Source organism: Danio aesculapii, chromosome 3, assembly GCF_903798145.1.
Source record: "Danio aesculapii chromosome 3, fDanAes4.1, whole genome shotgun sequence".
NCBI lineage: Eukaryota > Metazoa > Chordata > Actinopteri > Cypriniformes > Danionidae > Danio > Danio aesculapii.
Genome location: NC_079437.1, coordinates 26,417,416 through 26,439,577, shown reverse-complemented (window position 1 = coordinate 26,439,577; position 22,162 = coordinate 26,417,416).

Sequence of the window (22,162 nt, the reverse complement as noted above, 5' to 3'; positions counted from 1 at the left end):
GTCTGAAAATAGCAACAAATCGTGCCAAAAAGGTCTTGCTCCTAATTGCTAAAAGGTTTAGACTAAAATTTTTCTCTTGTTCTTCTAAACAAAAGAATTCACCTAATTGTGAGCAAATTAACAGCTAATTTCCATGTTTGTGTCCCTTTAAATAGTAAAGAACAGCTATTTGAATTCAAATAGGAGGAAAATTTAAATGATCTCCCATATTTACATGCATAATTTCATATACTGTACAAGTAACCTATAATAAAATGCTTCTATAAAATGTTTGTAGCTCACTGGGGTCAAGAACTGTTACTGTTTAAAAGTTAGGAAGGTGTAAATCCCCAGAAGTGAGTGCTCACTAACAGGTTAAAAAAATTAATAAAATAATAATGGAGGTCAAAATCTTCAAGGTGACAGACAGACAGTTGATGCATCAAAAAGGAGCCAGTTCTCTAATTCTGAATTTTAACAAACATTTCATGACACAAATGTGTTTTTGCTTGTACTGTGTTCCTTTCAAACAATATTATTTTTCATTCAGTTCTCTTGTTGATTGTGAATTATTTTATTCGAGCTAAAAAAGATCTATACAGTCTTGACATCCACTCGTATGCCAAACTGAAAGGCTAATGCGTAATGAGTTTTCTGTGGACTTTCCTAGTTTAGTTGAATAAATTCTGTGATTAACACCACTTTCAGAGACCACCTCTCTCTCATTTTCGAGCCTCCTTGATCTTTAAAACAGCTGCACCCCTAATAAGAACTAATAAGTGTTGAGTTTAAGCTTGTGTTTGGGTGCATTTCGCATCCTGGAGGTCATCTCTGTAATGCCTGCGTAGATCAATAGAGCTTGTGCTTGAATAATTATCTGTGGCTGAGCTTGCTGAACGCAGTCCAGAGTCAGTGTAAGATATTGCACAGCACTATGGGTACAATACGCACTAATGACCTTCGCTCATCTGTCATCTGGACGTGATCAATCTGTTTGTGTCGAGTGATGGAGGGAAAAGCATCAGATGAGTGATATGGATCTGAGAAAATTTTCCATTCATCACCCCCGTGCCACATGACATTTGCCCTAAAAATGATATTGATGTCAGCTCTATTTTAAGACCCCAACTGCATTTGAGCATTCAGTGTCTTCTTATAGGTCAATTTATCTGCTCTGAACGGGAAGTAGCAATGAAAGGTCAATTTTCCCGAAAAGCCAATTTTGCAGTTGTCGTCACATTTAAAAAAAAGCTCCAACAATGACGTTGGCTACAAAACAAGCTACGCACGAACACAATAAAAAGCTATTGTCTAACCATAAATAAATTCATTAATCTTCCTCACACTTTTTTTCTAAAGTCCATCATCTGCATACATTACTGGATGTGACCTAGAGGATTAATTTAAACAGGATAGCAGATACACGAGCCAGCCTGCAGTTCTTCCACACACACATCCCATGCGGCAGCACCATTACATTACATACAGTACATTATTCAGTTAACACACACTTGTTTTTTTATTCAAAGTAATTTACAGTACATACTACAGGGACAACCTTCCAGGAGCATTCAGAGGTTAAGTGCTTTGCTTAAAGGCAAAATGTTGGTAACTTTGAAGTCACCAGGGGTTGGGATACCACATCTAAACCACTAACATGGTTAAAGCAATGTCCTATAGGATTCCCTCCACTTGCTTCTACAGGTCTAACTAGAGTCAAGAAGGTTCCAGTGGGTAAGTCAGCGCCATCAAGGAGATGCTCCAAATCACTTTCCAGAACCTTTTCATTTACCATTTCATTAATTAATTCATTCATTCATTTTATTTTCAGCTTAGTCTCTTTATTAATCAGGGGTCACCACAGCGGAATGAACCGTAAACTTATCCAGCACATGTTTTATGCAGCGGATGTCCTTATAACTGCAACCCATCACTGGGAAACACCCACACACTCTTGCACACACCCACATACACTACGGCCAATGTAGCTTATTCAGTTCACCTATAGCACATCTTTGAACTGTGGGGGAAACCAGAGCAACTGGAGGAAACCCACACGAAGATGGGGAGAACAGGCAAACTTTACACAGAAACACCAACTGACCCAGCCGGGGCTCGAATCAGTGACCTTCTTGCTATAAGGTGATTGTGCTTAGGATTGTGCCACCGTGCTACCCCATTTACTATTTATTTTTTTTATTATTATATTTTAGGGGTTTTTCACATTTTATTGGGATAGGATAGTGAAGGACAGACATGAAAGTACTGGGAGCAGAGAGAAGGGGAGGGTCGGCATAGGACCTCAAGCTGGGAATCAAACTCGGGTCACCGTGAGGCCCATGGAGCTATATGTTGGCGCACCTAACCCCTAGGCTATTGGTACTGACCATTTACCAGTTCTTGCTGGTGAAACCAATCCCATATGAAATCACAGACAACAATAAAATAGCACTTGAAAACTCACCTCCCCCATAAGCACTCGACAATCTTAAAATCAAAGCAAATACATTTTATTATTTAGCTTTTCAACCCTTCTCTAATCATTGTGCTTGATGCTTTTTGGCAGGGGCGTCGCTAGACCCAATTCACTGGGGCACGTGCCCCAGTAAAAATCTCCAGTGCCCCAGTAAATGCATTGAGGTATGATTTACTTCATATGTAAGTGTATTTATTAAGAGTGGTAATTCCGAAATAAAGACGTTATTCTCTAAATGCAACCGAACCAACGCTGGTGAAAGCAATGTGTTTAATCAAAAAGCAAACTGACGCATCTCCGCGTGTGCGCAAAGAACAGGCGCGCCTCTTGCACGCTGCTCTGAGAGTCCGGGTAGTAAACATGCGCACCAAAAAAGACGGCTACCTGCTTGTATACGTGCCGCTCATGCGTCGTAAAACCAGCATAACAGCTTTGCAAGTGGACAAAACTAAAGTTTAAACAATATGATGGTGATCTTACTAAGCATGCCTCCTGATTGATTTTTTTTTGCATGAAGCAAAAAGGAGGGATGACGAGTCAGGGAGGTAAGACTTAACAAACCTAATTATCTGCCATGTGTCAAGTCTACAACAGATAATCCTATAACACATCTTTTTTTTTTGTATTTTATTGAATTGTCAATATTCATTAAAATGAAATTAATATTTATGCAAAAGTAATTTCTTAAATGATCTTAGCATCACTCCAGTTGTCTTAACATTGTTTTCCAGTTACATTTAAGATTATTTAGAAGAATAATAATATGTATATAAGAATAATAATATGTATATAAAATAATGTATAATAATAAGAATACTTTTATTTATAATTATTTTAAAGATTATGACTTGAGAATATGATTTTACCTCAGCGCTGCACTTTTCTCCTTCGCCCTCGCGCTGAGTTCAGGTGACGGAGTGTTGTGAAGTAGTTAAACTATTCTCAGTTTAATTTACAGTGTCAAACTGGCACAGGAATATCAGTATATTAATATTGGCTTTGCTAAAACTTTGAAGTCACCAGGGGTTGGGATACCACATCTAAACCACTAACATGGTTAAAGCAATGTCCTATAGGATTCCCTCCACTTGCTTCTACAGGTCTAACTAGAGTCAAGAAGGTTCCAGTGGGTAAGTCAGCGCCATCAAGGAGATGCTCCAAATCACTTTCCAGAACCTTTTCATTTACCATTTCATTAATTAATTCATTCATTCATTTTATTTTCAGCTTAGTCTCTTTATTAATCAGGGGTCACCACAGCGGAATGAACCGTAAACTTATCCAGCACATGTTTTATGCAGCGGATGTCCTTATAACTGCAACCCATCACTGGGAAACACCCACACACTCTTGCACACACCCACATACACTACGGCCAATGTAGCTTATTCAGTTCACCTATAGCACATCTTTGAACTGTGGGGGAAACCAGAGCAACTGGAGGAAACCCACACGAAGATGGGGAGAACAGGCAAACTTTACACAGAAACACCAACTGACCCAGCCGGGGCTCGAATCAGTGACCTTCTTGCTATAAGGTGATTGTGCTTAGGATTGTGCCACCGTGCTACCCCATTTACTATTTATTTTTTTTATTATTATATTTTAGGGGTTTTTCACATTTTATTGGGATAGGATAGTGAAGGACAGACATGAAAGTACTGGGAGCAGAGAGAAGGGGAGGGTCGGCATAGGACCTCAAGCTGGGAATCAAACTCGGGTCACCGTGAGGCCCATGGAGCTATATGTTGGCGCACCTAACCCCTAGGCTATTGGTACTGACCATTTACCAGTTCTTGCTGGTGAAACCAATCCCATATGAAATCACAGACAACAATAAAATAGCACTTGAAAACTCACCTCCCCCATAAGCACTCGACAATCTTAAAATCAAAGCAAATACATTTTATTATTTAGCTTTTCAACCCTTCTCTAATCATTGTGCTTGATGCTTTTTGGCAGGGGCGTCGCTAGACCCAATTCACTGGGGCACGTGCCCCAGTAAAAATCTCCAGTGCCCCAGTAAATGCATTGAGGTATGATTTACTTCATATGTAAGTGTATTTATTAAGAGTGGTAATTCCGAAATAAAGACGTTATTCTCTAAATGCAACCGAACCAACGCTGGTGAAAGCAATGTGTTTAATCAAAAAGCAAACTGACGCATCTCCGCGTGTGCGCAAAGAACAGGCGCGCCTCTTGCACGCTGCTCTGAGAGTCCGGGTAGTAAACATGCGCACCAAAAAAGACGGCTACCTGCTTGTATACGTGCCGCTCATGCGTCGTAAAACCAGCATAACAGCTTTGCAAGTGGACAAAACTAAAGTTTAAACAATATGATGGTGATCTTACTAAGCATGCCTCCTGATTGATTTTTTTTTGCATGAAGCAAAAAGGAGGGATGACGAGTCAGGGAGGTAAGACTTAACAAACCTAATTATCTGCCATGTGTCAAGTCTACAACAGATAATCCTATAACACATCTTTTTTTTTTGTATTTTATTGAATTGTCAATATTCATTAAAATGAAATTAATATTTATGCAAAAGTAATTTCTTAAATGATCTTAGCATCACTCCAGTTGTCTTAACATTGTTTTCCAGTTACATTTAAGATTATTTAGAAGAATAATAATATGTATATAAGAATAATAATATGTATATAAAATAATGTATAATAATAAGAATACTTTTATTTATAATTATTTTAAAGATTATGACTTGAGAATATGATTTTACCTCAGCGCTGCACTTTTCTCCTTCGCCCTCGCGCTGAGTTCAGGTGACGGAGTGTTGTGAAGTAGTTAAACTATTCTCAGTTTAATTTACAGTGTCAAACTGGCACAGGAATATCAGTATATTAATATTGGCTTTGCTAAAAGGCTGGTCAAATGTCTTTTTTACAGAAGCTAACAGACGCGCATGCTGCGACCGGTGATGAGTCAACAATGCAAATATTTTGACTTATTTAAAGTAGGCTATAGGCTATAGCATATAGTAATTTTGTGTAAAGACATTTATAAAAATATGTAGCTAATATATCACAGGGGTTTGTGTAGCAACAATTACGGGAGCATTAATTAAATCCTTTTTTCCAGTGGAGCGAAACAAACACTGCACAGATAGCGGATGGAGACGCACAAAAATATATATTAATTATATATATTTTCGTCGGAGGAAAAATATTCTTTGAACGAATTTTGTTTTGTACAATTTGTATCTTAGTTTTTGTGGGTCAGTTATTTACAAAATAAACAAGAATAACTAATAAACTGAAGTGAAGCGATGTGCCTCAGGGTCCGCTATATGCCGCGGCCAAAACACAAACTGGTCTGTTAAATACAATCGTAATATAAATAAAATAAAAGTGAAATATTCAGTTTCGAATATTGAATCTTTGTTAACTGTATGATCAAAATTAAAAGAGCAGCCTATATTATCAATCTTTATGACAAACATCCATTGATCGGTCAGTTTCGCTTTAATCAAAGCGTTTGAACTTTTTGATATTTTAGGCAAAGTGGTCTGCATAACCAATGATTGAACTTATCCACCTGCGACCCACCCATAATTAAACATCATGTAGGCGAGCTGGCTTTTTGATTACCTGAACCGTGTATTAACGGCTGCACCAGCATAACCGAGATCTGCGTATTAATAGCAGCACCAGCAGATATAAGAGAGTTTTATAAATGCTTTATATGCTTTTATGCTTTATGCTTTATAAATATCCAATATTAAGAGAGTGACTCCATAAGGTACATAAACTGCACACACTGGATTATTACTTATGTGTAAAGTCATGGACGCATCTCACAGCGCAAAGCATAACTTATCCTTTAAATGTCCATGCTTAATATGTCATTGATGATGTCTATCTATTGAAAGGGTTACAATATAGGCTATATATGCACTAGCAGGGACGTTAAGGTTGTAGGTAACCCTTTCAGTAGATAGGCCCTGAGGCACATGGCTTCACCTCAAAGTTTATTTGTTATTATTGTTTATTTTGTAGATTACTGACGACAAAAACTAAGATACAAATTGTACAAAACGAAATGCGTTAATTGTAAAAAATATCTGAATTGTATATTTTTGTGCGTCTCCATCCGCTACACAACTGTGCAGTGTTTGTTTCGCTCCACGGGAAAAAAGGATAATGCTCCACTGTAACTGCTGCTACACAAACCCCTGTGATATATTGGCTACATTTTTTATAAACTTCTTTACACAAAATTACTATGCTATAGCCTATATCCTACTTTAAATAAGTCAAAATATATGCGATTGTTGACTCATCACCGTGGTCGCAGCTTGTGTGTCTGTTAGCTTCTGTAAAAAAGACATTTGACCAGCCTTTTAGCAAAGCCTATATTAACATACTGATATTCCTGTGCGATTTTATATATATAAAATCCCCCCTCCCCTCAAAAAAAAGGGGCACGTGCCCCAGTAGAGCTTTATGTCTAGCAACGCCCCTGCTTTTTGGTAAGCCTCATTCACACTATCGATTCGCAGCAGCAAAGTGACGTGACCGTTCATTTTAACGTAGAGTGAGCAACAGCCACCGTTGACGACCTGGTGGGCGTGTCTATCGATGCGACAAAGTTAAGAATCCTTCAGCTTTATGCAAATGAAAAGCGACTTTGAGCGACAGCTAATAAGAACCCCAGTAAAGCTCATGTGATCCTATCTCAACTCGCTCAGAGGCTTGTTGTTTTCACAATGTTGTAAACCTACAGTACACAGACCTGAGTTTGCAGCAGATCGCCACAGAGCGACAGGCAGCTACAAAGTTGCTGCTAGTGTGAATAAGGCCATAGTATTGGTCACTTATGTGCCTCTAGATGCCTTTAAGTAATTTTGGATAAAAGCGTCTGTTAAATGTCTAAAAGTAAATGTCAATTTAAATAACCAACAAACTAAGGGAATGTTTACATGACAGTGTTTTCAACTAAAACATATTTTTTATGCCTTCGGCCATTCATCACCATGTCAGCACAGTTTTTGGGAGCCTATAAATGCAAATCTTTGAAACTGGGTTCATTTTTCTGTAAACTACTACATACTGTATCTACATACAGAAATTATATATATATATATATATATATATATATATATATATATATATATATATGCAACGATTAACTGATTTCACAAGTAACCACACTTTAATTGGTCATGGTTAATTAATCGTAAAGGCTTTTCAATACTATGTTTCTGCAAGGAAAAAAACTTCTGCAAATAAACAAAGTTATGCCAACTGTGCGCTAGTTCCAAGATTGTGCACCGAGGCTAATACGCACGCAAACTGGATTAACTATGGCTAAGGCTATTAACTAAGGGCTGTTCACGTCGCTGTTTTTGTGCGCGTAAGTTCGTTATTTCTTTTCTTGCGTGCATATTGGGAGTGAAGGCTGATATACACTTCTGCGTCAAGCGCACACATATGCTCTTGCGCAGCATTAGCAACGATGTTTAGTGTGAGCTCTGTAATTGGTCGGCTTGGTAGCGGTGACGAGTGTGGGCGGTGCTGAGAGCGAGCGAGTGTTTACAAGTGTCAAGTCTCGTGAAGTAGCTCTAGATGTTGTTTTGTGATTACCTTATGATTATTGTTATTACACCTCCGACAGTTCCCGCCTGAATGAGTGAGTTTTAGCTACTTGTACATTAAGGTAGCGTTGAGGAAAAAAAAATACCAGCGAAGAAACTAGACACAGAGGAACATAAAAACCTACTGCAAGCTAGCGTGTCGGAGGTGTTATTGCAGAGCAACACAAACAGCACGCAGAAGTTTAAATGCACGGCTACGCGCAAGACAGGCACCATGGATCATGTCGATCACTCAATGCAGAAATATAAATCAGCCTTGCTGTGCACACGATGCGCAAGTGGCACGATGTGCTCACGCTTTCCAGGTGCACCTAGTTGAAAGAATGCTGTGAGCGCACCGTGAGTCATGTGACAAGAACTGACCGTTTAGCTTTTTACTTAGTATGGAATATACATACACATTTCTACTCCAAAAAGAAAAGAAAAAAATACAACATGAAAATACCAAACAAGTTCATAATATAGTTAATCAAAAGTGCCTTTCAGACAGAAGTTCAGCAGCCTTTGACTACATTTGGTCTCTTTAAAAGGGAAATACTTAGCTAATGTGTTGCTTCGAGTTACATTAGACAATTTTTTAAAATTATTCTTATTTAATTATTCTTTGTTCTGTCATTTATTTTCAGTGTAACATTATTACTTATGTTTAAATGCCAAAAAAAAATCATTTATTTTTAAGTCCAAAGAGAACGCTACGGTTACTAAAGTAACCCTTCGTTCCCCGAGGGGGGGAACGGAAATGCTATGTGGAAACTTCCACTATGGGGATTTCGTCAGAATCCAATCATCTGAAAGAGTATAAAAACGGGCCAATGAAATGCCAATGAGTTGGCAGCGTCAGCGTGCACAGCTGGCGTCAATGACAATCAGTCATGCTATAAAGACGCAGCGAGTGCCATGCTCGACATCCTTTTCTAGCTGAAGAGACTTTTGCGCTCAACAGTTAAGGGACAATCGTTGTGGCGAAGGAACATAGCATTTCCGTTCCCCCCCTCGGGGAACGAAGGGTTACTTTAGTAACCGTAGCGTTCCCCTTCGGATGGGGAACTCCAATGCTATGTGGAAACTTCCACTATGGGGAAATCTATGGAAAACGCCACAACGAAAGAACCTTACTGCGCCCCTGGCGAAGGGTGTGCCACGCAGTAGAGCGAGCGCACCTACAACGCCCCGAGACACAGTCTTCCAACGTGTCCCCTGGCCCTCACTTACCTGTTCAGAAACGGTTATATTTTTCGGGGAGTCGCAATAACCCAGAAAAAAAGGTTTTGATACGACAGTACGTTGGGAAAGCGTTCAGTCCCGATAGGGAGGACGCTGCGGAGCTCACCTGCTACCCAGAGGGGAGACCTGGTGACAATCTATGGACCAGCCCAGAGATGGGGGGGTCCTAGCATAAGGAAGGTTAGCGGGGAGGGAAGACACGAGCCCGCCTAGAAGGGGGGACTAAACCGTGGCTGAGTGAGCGTATGGGATCGCCAGCGGGGATCACGCATAGCAGGCACCTATACCCAGAACGCGGGCTGACCAGCGGGCATGCCAACAACGTAACGGGCCAACACCTGACTCCTCCGCTGAGTCAAATGCTGGGGGCCTCGGAGGAACTCTGCAGGGTTCGCCAAATGGGGAACAGAACTGACAAAGCTGAAAAGGCGCACGTATCTCCGGGTTAGGGAAAAAAGGCGCAGCAAGCGTATTTCGACACCTCAACCGAATTGTTTCCTCAATCACCAAGGGTTACCTAATACCCTTGAGGAAACCGGCTCCACTCGCAGATTGTAAAACCTTGCAAATGTATTAGGTGTCACCCAACCCGCAGCTCTACAAATGTCCGTTAGAGAGGCGCCGCGTGCTAACGCCCAGGAGGATGCGATGCTCCGAGTGGAGTGCGCTCTCACCCCCGGGGGACACGGCTCACCCTGGCTCTGATAAGCGAGGGAGATGGCATCCACTATCCAGTGGGCCAACCTCTGTTTAGATACGGCACTTCCCTTCTGCCGACCACCGTAACAGACAAAGAGCTGGTCAGAGGATCTAAAGCTCTGAGTGCGGTCCACATACACTCGCAAAGCGCGAACAGGACACAATAATGAAAGGGTTGGGTCTGCCTCCTCCGCGGGCAGCGCTTGCAGGCTCACTACCTGATCCTTAAACGGCGTGGTAGGAACCTTGGGCACATAGCCAGGCCGGGGTCTCAGGATAACGTGAGAGTAGGCCGGCCCGAATTCTAGGCACGAGTCACTGACCGAAAATGCCTCCAGGTCCCCAACCCTCTTAATCGATGCCAACGCGACCAGCAGAGCTGTCTTCAAGGACAGAAATCTCAAGGATACTGAGTCAAGTGGCTCGAAGGGATCCCCACGTAGGCTCGTTAGCACTGCCGCGAGATCCCAAGAGGGCATGAGAGGGGGGCGGGGTGGAAACATCCGCCTCGCACCTCTGAGGAACCGGATGATGAGGTTATGCCTCCCCACGGTGCCGCCATCCACCGCATCATGATGAGCGGAGATGGCGGCCACGTAAACCTTCAGTGTGGAGGGCGACAGCCTCCTCTCCAACCTGTCCTGAAGGAAAGAAAGCACGACACTGATCTGGCAAGATCGGGGGTCTTCTCGGCGAGAAGCGCACCACTCAGTGAATAGACTCCACTTCAGGGCGTAGGCATGCCTCGTAGAGGGTGCTCTAGCCTGAGTGATGGTATTAACCACCGCCAACGGTAGGTTACCTAAGTCTTCCTCGATGCGTCTAGGGACCACACGTGGAGGTTCCACAGATCTGGGCGAGGGTGCCAGATGGTGCCCTGTCCCTGAGAGAGTAGGTTCTCTCTCAACGGGATCCGCCAGGGAGGGGCCGTCGCGAGGAGGGAGAGTTCTGATAACCAGGTCCGGTTGGGCCAGAGAGGCGCAACTAGCAAAACCTGCTCCTCGTCCTCCCTGACCTTGCACAGTAACTGCGCGAGTAGGCTCACTGGGGGAAACGCATATTTGCGCATGCCCCGAGGCCAGCTGTGGGCCAGTGCATCCGTGCCGAGGGAGCCCTCGGTCAGGGAAAAAAACCACTGGCAATGAGCGTTCTCGGCGGAAGCAAACAGGTCGACCTGGGCTCCCCCGAAGCGCGCCCATATCAGCTGAACAGACTCGGGGTGGAGCCGCCATTCTCCCGGGGTAAGGAGCTGCCGTGAGAGCCCGTCGGCCGCACGGTTGAGCCCGCCCGGAATGTGAACAGCACGCAGTGACTTCAACCGCGTATGACTCCAGAGGAGCAGACGGCGAGCGAGCTGAGACATGCGGCGGGAGCGTATACCCCCCATACGGTTGATATACGCTACCGTCGCCGTGCTGTCCGTCCTGACCAGCACGTGTTGCCCCCTCAGCACCGGTAAAAAGCGGCGCAGGGCGAGAAACACTGCCAACAGCTCCAGGCAGTTGATATGCCAATGCAGCTGGGTTCCCTTCCAAAGGTCCGCAGCAGCATGCCCGCAACACACGGCCCCCCAACCCGTACTGGAAGCATCTGTCGAAACGACAACATGTCTGGACGCCTGACCTAAGGGCACTCCGGCCCGTAGGAAGGAGGGGTCCCTCCAGGGGGTGAGGGCGCGGCGACACAGCGCAGTGACAGTCACTCGGTGTGTGCCCGCGTGCCATGCGCGTCTGGGGACCCGATCGTGAAGCCAATGCTGTAGTGGTCTCATATGGAGCAATCCGAGCGGCGTGACCGCGGCTGCGGATGCCATATGCCCCAGGAGCCTCTGAAATAATTTCAGGGGGACCACTCTTTTCCTGTCGAACTCTCTCAGACAGTTCAGCATTACCTCGGCGCGCTCCCGTGAGAGACGCGCCTCCATAGTGATCGAGTCCGGCTCCAGCCCGAGAAAGGAGATGCTCTGCACGGGGGCGAGCCTGCTCTTTTCTCGGTTGACCTGAAACCCCAACAGGTGGAGGTGCCGGAGCACCTTGTCTCTGTGCACAATCAACTGCTCCCGAGTGTGGGCTAAAATCAGCCAGTCGTCGAGATAGTTGAGTATGCGGATGCCCACGAGCCGAAGGGGCGCGAGGGCACCCTCCGCGAGCTTGGTGAAGACCCGCGGAGACAGAGAGAGCCCGAAAGGGAGGACCTTGTACTGCCATGCTCGACCTTCGAACGCAAACCGCAGAAACTGCCGGTGGCGTGGAAGTATGGAGATATGGAAATACGCGTCCTTCAGATCTATTGCTGCAAACCAATCCTGAGGACGGACGCATCGGATGATGCGCTTCTGCGTAAGCATTGTGAAGCGCAGCTTGTGAAGGCAGCGGTTCAAAACGCGCAGATCTAGGATTGGCCGTAGCCCACCGCTCTTTTTGGGCACGATGAAGTACGGGCTGTAGAACCCGCTCTCCATCTCGGCTGGAGGGACCGGCTCGATTGCATCCTTCGCCAGGAGGACAGCAATCTCCCCTCGCAAGACAGGGGCGGACGCAGGGCTGACCCTGGTGTAATATACGCCCGTGAACCTGGGAGGCCGTTTCGCGAACTGAATCGCATAGCCGAGTCTGATCGTACGGATGAGCCACCGCGATGGGCTGGCCCGCGCTAACCAGGCAGGCAGCGCCCTCGCAAGTGGCCCCCCCCCCGCGCAATCGCTGACGTGCCAGTGGTGGGGCAGCGTGGAGTGAGTGGGCTTGCCCGGGAAGCGCTGGGGTCCCACGGGAGAGCAGGAAACGAGAGACTCGCTCTCGTCTCGCACCCAAACTCCAGAGGAGGGGCTGAGAGGGGGAGAGAAAGGAGACCGTTCTCTCGCGCTCCGTGAGCCCTTGGCGAAATGCACCGATCCTGCGAGCTGGAAGGCATAGCGTCCCAGACTGGCAGTGTTCGGGCTGTCACATCCGGGGAAGGAGAAAAAAGCTCTTTCATTGGGTTTTGAGTGGCGTTGAAAAACGCCTGTGATGTTATTTGTTGAGCCCGGCCCCCCACCGGGGAAAGAGCAAGTTCTCTCTTCTCCGGATGGCCCGTCTCAGGGATGCTTCGCGGTCCGTTTACCGGACTTAACGGCGCCCTGGGGCAGGGGCGCTGGCTGCCTGCGGGATGCTCGGCGCGGCCGCTTGGCCGGAGGCGCGGGCGGGGGCACCGGAGCAGGTCTTGAAGCCGCAGGCGGGCGCCCTCGGCGAGGAGCAGCGGAGGTGGATGGCTCGGCGGGGGGAGCGGTCTTACGTACCCGCCGATAGATGACTTTGCCCATCGCATCCGACTGCTCTCTCACCGCGGTGAACTCCTGGGTGAATTCACCCACGGTGTCGCCGAACAGGCCAGCCTGGGATATGGGCGAGTCAAGAAAGCGAACTTTGTCAACTTCGCGCATATCTGCCAGGTTAAGCCAGAGGTGGCGTTCCTGGACCACTACTGTGGCCATCGACCTTCCCAGGGCACACGCCGCTGACTTGGTGGTACGCAGAGCATAGTCAGTTGCGGTGCGAAGCTCATGGAGCAGGCCTGGGTCGGAACCACCCTTGTGCAGCTGGGCCAGCGCCTGCGCTTGGTAGCGCTGGTAGGTGGCCATAGCGTGCAAGGCGGAAGCAGCCTGGCCCGCAGCTTTGTAGGCTCTGGCTCCGAGGGAGGCAGAAGACCTTCATGCTTTGGACGGGAGCTGAGGCGGACCCCGCCAGGAAGAGGCGCCACGCGGACATAAATTGACCGCAATGGCGCGCTCGATCTGAGGAATCGCCTCATACCCCCTGGCTGCTCCACCATCGAGCGTGGTGAGGGCGGAGGCGCACGCAGATCGGGCAGAGAAAGGTGCCCTCCAAGACTGCGTGAGCCTACTGTGCACTTCCCGGAAGAAGGGGACGGGAGGTCTAGAAGGCTTTGCCCTCTTAGCATCCTCCACGTAGCACCCATCTAGTCGGTCCGGCCACGGAGCTGGGGGATAAACCATCTCCAACCCCACGGCCGAAGCAGCCCGAGAAAGCACGGCTAGCATATCCGCTTCTGGATCCGTGACCGCGCTCGCCACCCCAGAGGGAGGGAGCGGGTCCGGATCCTCGTCGGATAGTGATAGCCCACCCTCCGATGCAATGATGGACATCTGGTCCTCGGTGTCATCAAGCGAGAGGGCGACCATCCCCGAGGATGGAGCGCTTCTCTCGCTCAAAGCTTGGATGGAGCGCGCTGAGGAGTGGGAGGTCCGCGAGCCCGAGGGCGGCGGATTTACTCCTACTGTGACCCTCAGATCTGCCCGAGTGCCAACCGCAGAGCGGGGGACAACTGGGGTGGGTCGCCCTTTTGCAAGGGCGAGCCGCGATCTTAGCTGCGCAACAGACATGACGTCGCAATGACGGCATGAACTGCCCGCGAGCACCGCATTGACGTGCTGGACCCCCAGACATGCCACACAGTGCTCGTGCCCATCATCCGGGGACAGGGAACCACCACATCCAGAAACGCACGGCCGGAACGACATCTTTAAAAAGACGCGCTGCTCGGCCGTGTTGCTCTTTTAGGAAACTTGTTTCCTTATACCAGCCGCTCTTTGAGGACCGGAGCCAAAGAATGCCAGGCAAGGGCGAAGAACCCAGCTCGACCGACTGCCGATGCGTATACACGCTCTGGACCGGGAGAACTGCGTCTCGAACTCTCTCTGCAGTACAGCTTGGAGAAACCCTCAGTAACTCTCTCAGAAACTCGCGAAAGGCTCTGAAAGCGAAAGGATGTCGAGCATGGCACTCGCTGCGTCTTTATAGCATGACTGATTGTCATTGACGCCAGCTGTGCACGCTGACGCTGCCAACTCATTGGCATTTCATTGGCCCGTTTTTATACTCTTTCAGATGATTGGATTCTGACGAAATCCCCATAGTGGAAGTTTCCACATAGCATTGGAGTTCCCCATCCGAAGGGGAACTGGACTGTTGTTTGTTTTTTATCTTTTATTTTGTGCTGTATTATTTAGTTACTGGGCAATAAATAACATGTTATTTTCTAAACTAGTAGTGTTTTGAAATTAATGAATGTATAATAATCATGATAACCATGAACCAGACTATAATCGTACAACCAAAATCGAATCGTTGCATTCCTACTGCACACTCAAAATAAAAGGTACTGCATTAAGGTTCTCTTGCGTACCAATACACTGTGGTTGTGACAATGCAGTCAGCTTCACCCTTTCTGTAATAACCATGAAAGATGGAGCTGATTGTACAACAACCAATTGTACAGGTATAAACAGAGCTGTAGGATTGATGATTAAATGTGTGATTGCGTGTTAGCTAACACTGCATATTTTAATGATACAAATAGTATAGACAAACCAAGAGAAATCTACACCTGCAGATGTTCTGTACACCCACAGTATAGATGTAGCTTTGCTCCTTGTCTAGCAGATTATCATACAGTACGTACTATAAATATTATTGGAGTGCACAGCAACAGCAGACATGTGGGCTACTGAACACTTTAGAAGGCAGGAGAACTGGCAAGAGTTATGTTTTTCTAAGAATTAAAAGGTCCATGGGGAATTATATTATATTATATTATATTATATTATATTATATTATATTACATTATATTATATTATATTATATTATATTATATTATATTATATTATATTATATTATATTATATTATATTATATTATATTATATTATGGAGCAGCATGGTGGTGCAGTGGGTAGCGCTCTCGCCTAACAGCAAGAGGTTTGGTGGTTCGGGCTTCGGCTGGGTCAGTTGGCATTTCTGTGTGGAGTTTGCATGTTCTCCCCGTGTTCGCGTGGATTTTCTCCGGGTGCTCTGGTTTCCCCCCACATGTCCAAAGGCATGCAGTATAGGTGAATTGGGTGAGCTAAATTGTCTGTTAAACGTTATATATAGCGAGTGGATGAATTGATTTCTTTTTCCCCCATGATAAAACACTAGTTTGGAGATTATAAGAGCAGATGGCATTTTATAAAGTTATATGACCCTTCAGACGAGACATAAAGCTGCCAGTGTGGCTCTGACAGTGTTTAAATCTGAAGACGGTGTCGAGAAAAGCACTATTTCAGATAACTGGGAGTGTTTGGATGGCTCACACCACTATAAACAATGTTGTCGGGACCGTGGTGTAAACAGCAGCAGCAGAAAACAAGCAAGCATAGCACAGTTACATGAACCCAGTGTGATAATTAGTCTCTAAAAAACAACCACCCTGTTTTGTATGTACTACATTACTGCTTGAGATTTGCACCTGTTGATTTTCTTTTGCTTGTTTGCTGCCCCTGTGATGCAGACGTGTGGACAGAGTCCTGCTGAGGGGACAAATAAGGCTAGTTTCAAATGATAGGGTGATCACAAAACAGGCGGCACAGCCAGAACAGATCACATTAAAACTCTCAGAGCTGTTTCCTCCCCAATTCCACTTCAGGTTATTCATATTCCTCCCACTTCCTTTTTTCCCCTCTACTCTTCTCTCCTGCCTTGATTTGCTGTCAAAACACATTTCACTCTCACTGAAGAATCATTTTGCATGTTGAGTTTTGAAGCATGTGCTCTCGCTCTCTCTCCACTGACTCTACTCATGCCAGCTGCTTTAATGTTTCTTGCAGCAGTTTTGACCAGACACATATTTTTTTCCTTCTCATCTAAGCTTCGCAATAAGAGTTTCAGACCTGCAGAGCTCTGTGAGCAGGAATCGCTACAGGATACATGCTAAAAAAATATCAGTCTGTGGCTTGAAAAAAAAAAAAAACTCCCAAAGTTTTGTGTGTGTGTCAGCATAATTATTACAATTTTAACTCTGCATATCTCATCGAGCTAACTAAAGGTAACAACACTGCTGGCTTTCAGAAGTTCAGAGAAAGAAAAAGTGTATAAATAGTGAAGATTTTTCATGTAATAAGCTACTTTTCTTCTGATATGAATCAGTTTGTTCAATTCCAAATGGTTACATTTAGAATAATATATTGCATATATGGCAGTGTTTCCGCCATGTGTTTGAAACTTTAGTTCTCCCTAAAATGAAAATCATGTCATTGCTTACTAGTTGTTCCATACCTAAAGGAAATGTGCATCTTTAACCAAACTTAGATTTTGGTTTCTGTCCCTATATTGAACATCTATTCACCCAAAACTTCAATGCCTTAAAATGCATGTTCATTCATTCAATCATTTTCTTTTCAGGTTGGTCCCTTTATTAATCTGGGGTCGTAACAGCGGAATGAACCGCCAACTTATCCAGCATATGTTTTAAGCAGTGAATGCCCTTCCAGCTGCAAACCATCACTGGAAAACACCCATACACACCTATTCACACACATAAATTACAGACAATTTATCTCACCCAATTCACCTATGCCATGTCTTTGGACTTGTGGGGGAAACCAGAGCACCCTGAAGAAAACCTACGCGAATATGAGGAGAACATGCAGACTCTACACAAAAATGCCAACTGACCCCACTGGGACTCAAACCAGCAACCTTCTTGCTGTGAGGTGATTGTGTCACCGTGCTGCCTCAATATACTTGAGAAAAAATGATAATTCAATTCAATGGATCTGTGATATTGCAGACTTGTAAGCTTGTAAGGATTTGGAGATAATATTAGAAGAGGAAATGTGGGATCACTCATGTAAATATTCAAATTTGATGTCTGGGTAAAGAATAACTCAGTTTAAATTTAGCACACCAACTGTAGGCTGATATACACAGCTATGTCAAGCACATGCATATGCGTATGCTCCGGCGCAGCCTTCGCACGGTTGAGTAGCCCTCGCCGTGGCTGACCTCTCAAAAAAACATTTAACTACATATCGCAACGATGCGTAGTAAAAGCTCTGTGATTGGTCGGCTTGGTAGCTGTGATCATTGTGAGTGGGACTGAGAGCTGAGACAACCCATTGGAGCGAGTGTTTATAAGTGTCGAGTCCTGTGAAGGAGCTCAAGATGAATCCCATTTTTTTGTGTTTACCTTATGATTAAAGTTATTGCATGTCCGCCAGCTCCCGTCTCTGAATGAGCAAGTTTTAGCTACATTAAGGGAGTGTTCAGAAAAAACAAAACACCGGCAAAGAAACACGAGACAGAGGAGCATAAAAACCTGCTGCAAACTAGCATTTCAGAAGTGTTACTGCAGAGCAACACGGATAAGTATAAATGCACAACTACGCGAAAGGCAGGCGCCGTGGGTCACACCGAAATCTCGACACAGAAGTATAAATCAGCCTTTACATTCCATCCAGATTACAGCGATATACAACATTACACTTCTCTGCATTTAATGTGGTATAGAAGGCAAATGTTTGCATTTTATGTGGTTATGATAAAGTGAATGTGTTTTCAGTACAGGTACTGTATGTACTGTAATGTCATATAACAGATGCATTGATTTGATTTTCCATTGCTCCCGGAGATATGAATATTACGCAATTTTCTGAACTCTAATGTCCAACATAATCAAGCTATTAAGCATGCAGAAATGTTCCTGATAATAGCTAAACAAATGCATTGCTTTGAAATGGAAGGCTGACAATTGGACTGTGGTTCTTCTCAGATGGTTGCAGCTGTCTACATTGGAGAAAAGGACATGTTCTTTGGGATGAAGGGCTGAATTCTTTTAATTAAACTATTTTTGAATGCTATAAAAATATTTTCAAAATAATTTTGATTTGATAAAATTGGTTTATATTGTATCTTGTTTGTCACGGTTGTAAGAGTGTAAATTATCATATGCATTTGTTTAAATGACAAAACATGTCTTTTTCCACCAAGAAGGTTCATACAGATTCCTAAGGCAGACACTGATAAGATCAGGTACTGGTTAATATGTGTGTGAACTTTGGGGGTTTTATGATGTGGTCACAAGATGATTGGTCAGTTTGTATGTTTCAGTTTTTGGGCTTTGTTCACAGGGTCAAGAAAGATACAAAATATGTGGTAAAGTTTGCTCTGGTCTCTTTTTATGCTGTGGAGTCTATCTTCTCTGACTCTACTGCTTTCAACCTCTCTTTGGAGCCTACTCTCTGTTCTGTGTTTGTCTCTGTCTCTCTCCCTCCCCCTGTCTCTCCCTCTCTTTCTCAGGTAACATTATTTTACATCTAAGTTGGGTGCAATTAGTACAATTAATGTCACATGTTTTTATCATTTGATGTTTATTCTTTTTATATAGTTATTTCATAACTTATTCAGTTGTACCCATAGCAAATTGTCATTAAATCATCATATTTTCAAGTGTTTGTGAATTACTTTTGATTTAACATCAACACTTAATTGCCCCATACTACAATAGAATACAATCACATAATAGCAATGCTCTCCCACATGTTTAGCTATTAATGCTGCCCTTTTTTCAGTTTTTGATATAAGATTGCAGAAGGTTGGTTTGACTACAAATGTAAATTTTTTACCTTCATACTGATAACTTTTTAGTCATTCGGCAAAACTACAGTTCAAACTGCTGTAGTTAAAAACCCATTCTTACACAGTAGTCCAGGGAAAAGGCGACTCCATGTGCAGATAGTACATTTAATAAACAAAGAACAGTAACTTCGTAAAAGAAGTAAGGGAAGACTCAAAGAAAATGGCTTATTTTCATACAGTAATTCTAAATACCAAACAGGATAAACAATGAACGACCAACAGAAGCTTTAAAACAAAAGAAGCTTATGCACTATAGGGAAAAAACGTATGACTCAGAGCAAGAACTTCTGCTATAAAAGAAGAAAAGCAACTTACTGTAGTCAGGAAACATGCGCTGACTGGACTATTCGCCTTAGTGTCGACAACCAATCAACCACAATTTCTCCCTGTTAGACCTGCCTTTTATATACACTGTTTGCATAGGTTTTAAGATGCCTTTCCACTGCACACAACAAGTGACAGGAAATTATTTATCTGCAGTGAAGAGTAATACAGGAATTGAGTCGAGTTCCGATCTTATATCATGCAGATAATCCAGACCCGATTTGAGCGGTCAGTGCATTAAAATATTTTAACTTCTGCATCACTTCCGATCTCACCAGGAAGCGTAAACATTTGAAGTATTGTGAGAAAAAGGGGCTAATCCATACAAATTCACACCATTTCATTCCTATAAAAAGCATACATGTATTAAACATTAATCTAGACTAACTCACAGTTTTGCTCCAAGCCTAAGCAAACACAGCTGATTCAAATAATCAAGTTGTTCAAAAGAGTCTCAAACACCTTGATTAGTTGCATCAGCTGTTTGATTAGGGTTGGAGTAAAACTGTGCGGAGCTACAGCCCTCCAGGAATTGAGTTTGAGATTGCATCTCGCCACGTTATTGCTATTTCTAATCTTTTAGCTAGACGAGCCATTCCTATCTATGGAAACAGGTACTTCCTCCATCACATGACTTGTGGATCAGAGAAATCTTTAGCTGCATAAAACTTGAGAAGTTAAGATGCTTGTATACAGGATCTATTAAAACATTTTACAAGACCTGGAACAGTTTTAGACTAGATCAAAGGTTTACCCTGTTCAGTTGATATCAGCTCTCAGAACTTTTCTTTTTTTACTCTTTTATTGTAAACTAGCTCAATTATTATTATTATTTTTAAATAATTATTTTCTTCATTTGTCATTTTTATTTATTTCTATTTATTTTTTCCTCTCAGAGGATATGTTTGGTTTTTAATTTATAAATTGTATTTATTTTATTTTCAGGGGATAGTGGGAAAATAAGAAAAGTCTGTAATTCTGTAATTTTTCCTATGTTGTATTGTATACTACTATGTATGGTCTTGCTAAACACCATCAAAAAAACAAAAACAAACAAAAAAAAAAACATTATTTTAAAGGGTGGTGTGCCTCTAAATCCCACTTGTAACCCTCATTGGGGGATGAGCAAACTGTACTAAAACTATGAATGAGCCATTAAATCCAAAAGCTATGCTGTGAGATTGTGTTAGCTAGACCGTATGTGACTGTTTGATCAGATGTGATGAATTCCTGTGTTGTCCAATCAGGTCTGTGTGCTCAAGATGAGAATTACTACATTTTTATTTATTATTAAAAAACATACTTGTTTATTTATAAATATATTTAGTATTTTAATACTCTTTCCACATTCTCTCCAAAATTGGTGATGTTCTACACATTTCTGCTTATTTACTTTAGTGAGATATGTTCCTGTCACTTATAAAACTTCAGTAAAGCAACAGAAAACAGGTTCATGCATTTAAGGGGCAAAATCTATAGATGATGGTTTACGGTATTTCAATAAATAAAAAATGGATGATCACATTAGCTTATTAAGCATAATTAAATTAAGAATACACATGTAAATATGTTTAGTGATGCTGACCTCAGTAATAAATACTGTTCAGTGTTATAAAAGAGAACTTTTTATTATCTTGTATTATTCGCCTCTCCTCTCCTTTAGACAGAAAGAGTGATGGACCTGCTTTTAACAAGCTCATCCAATCAACATTCAGCTGACTATTGCGGCTAAGCATTTGTCATGGACAGCATGACAGGCATTTTGACTTAAATCCTTCAATATACCACCATTTCTGGCTATTTTGGGATGATGTTGCTGACAGTTTGGCTTGTATATTTGCATCAAGTGTCAATTAGAGCAGTAATAAGAGTGAATGATGATATGAGCCTCTGATGGGGAAGCTGCAGGACGAAGCGACGCTTCACTGTCACTCATACATCATTACACTGTATGTTTGTGCTTCAGAGTGTGCAAATGCAGTGCTGCATTATGTAATGCTTGTTTTTTTGGAGTTCACGTTTAGTTGTGTGTGCATGTCTGGGTCAGTAGTCAGAGCTCTGTCCATCTGCTCTGTGCTCCTGAGCATTTCTTTCAGTCTCTTCGGAATTCTCCAGCGCACATATACTGTACATCAGCTGTACATTACCCTAGCGAGAATTAATAGCATGTACAATGATGAATACATTTCATTTGTACTCATAACATCACCAATTATAATTATAATAATTGCTGTTGTTGTTTACTGTAAGGTCCATAGTTATAGCAATAATTATTGTCGCTTTATTTTTACAGTGCTGTATTTTTTTACATTTACTGATTTTTAAATGTAACATTTTCAATGTAAATATTAGTTATATATTTAGTTATATACATATATACAAATAAATAAATCAAGAGCAA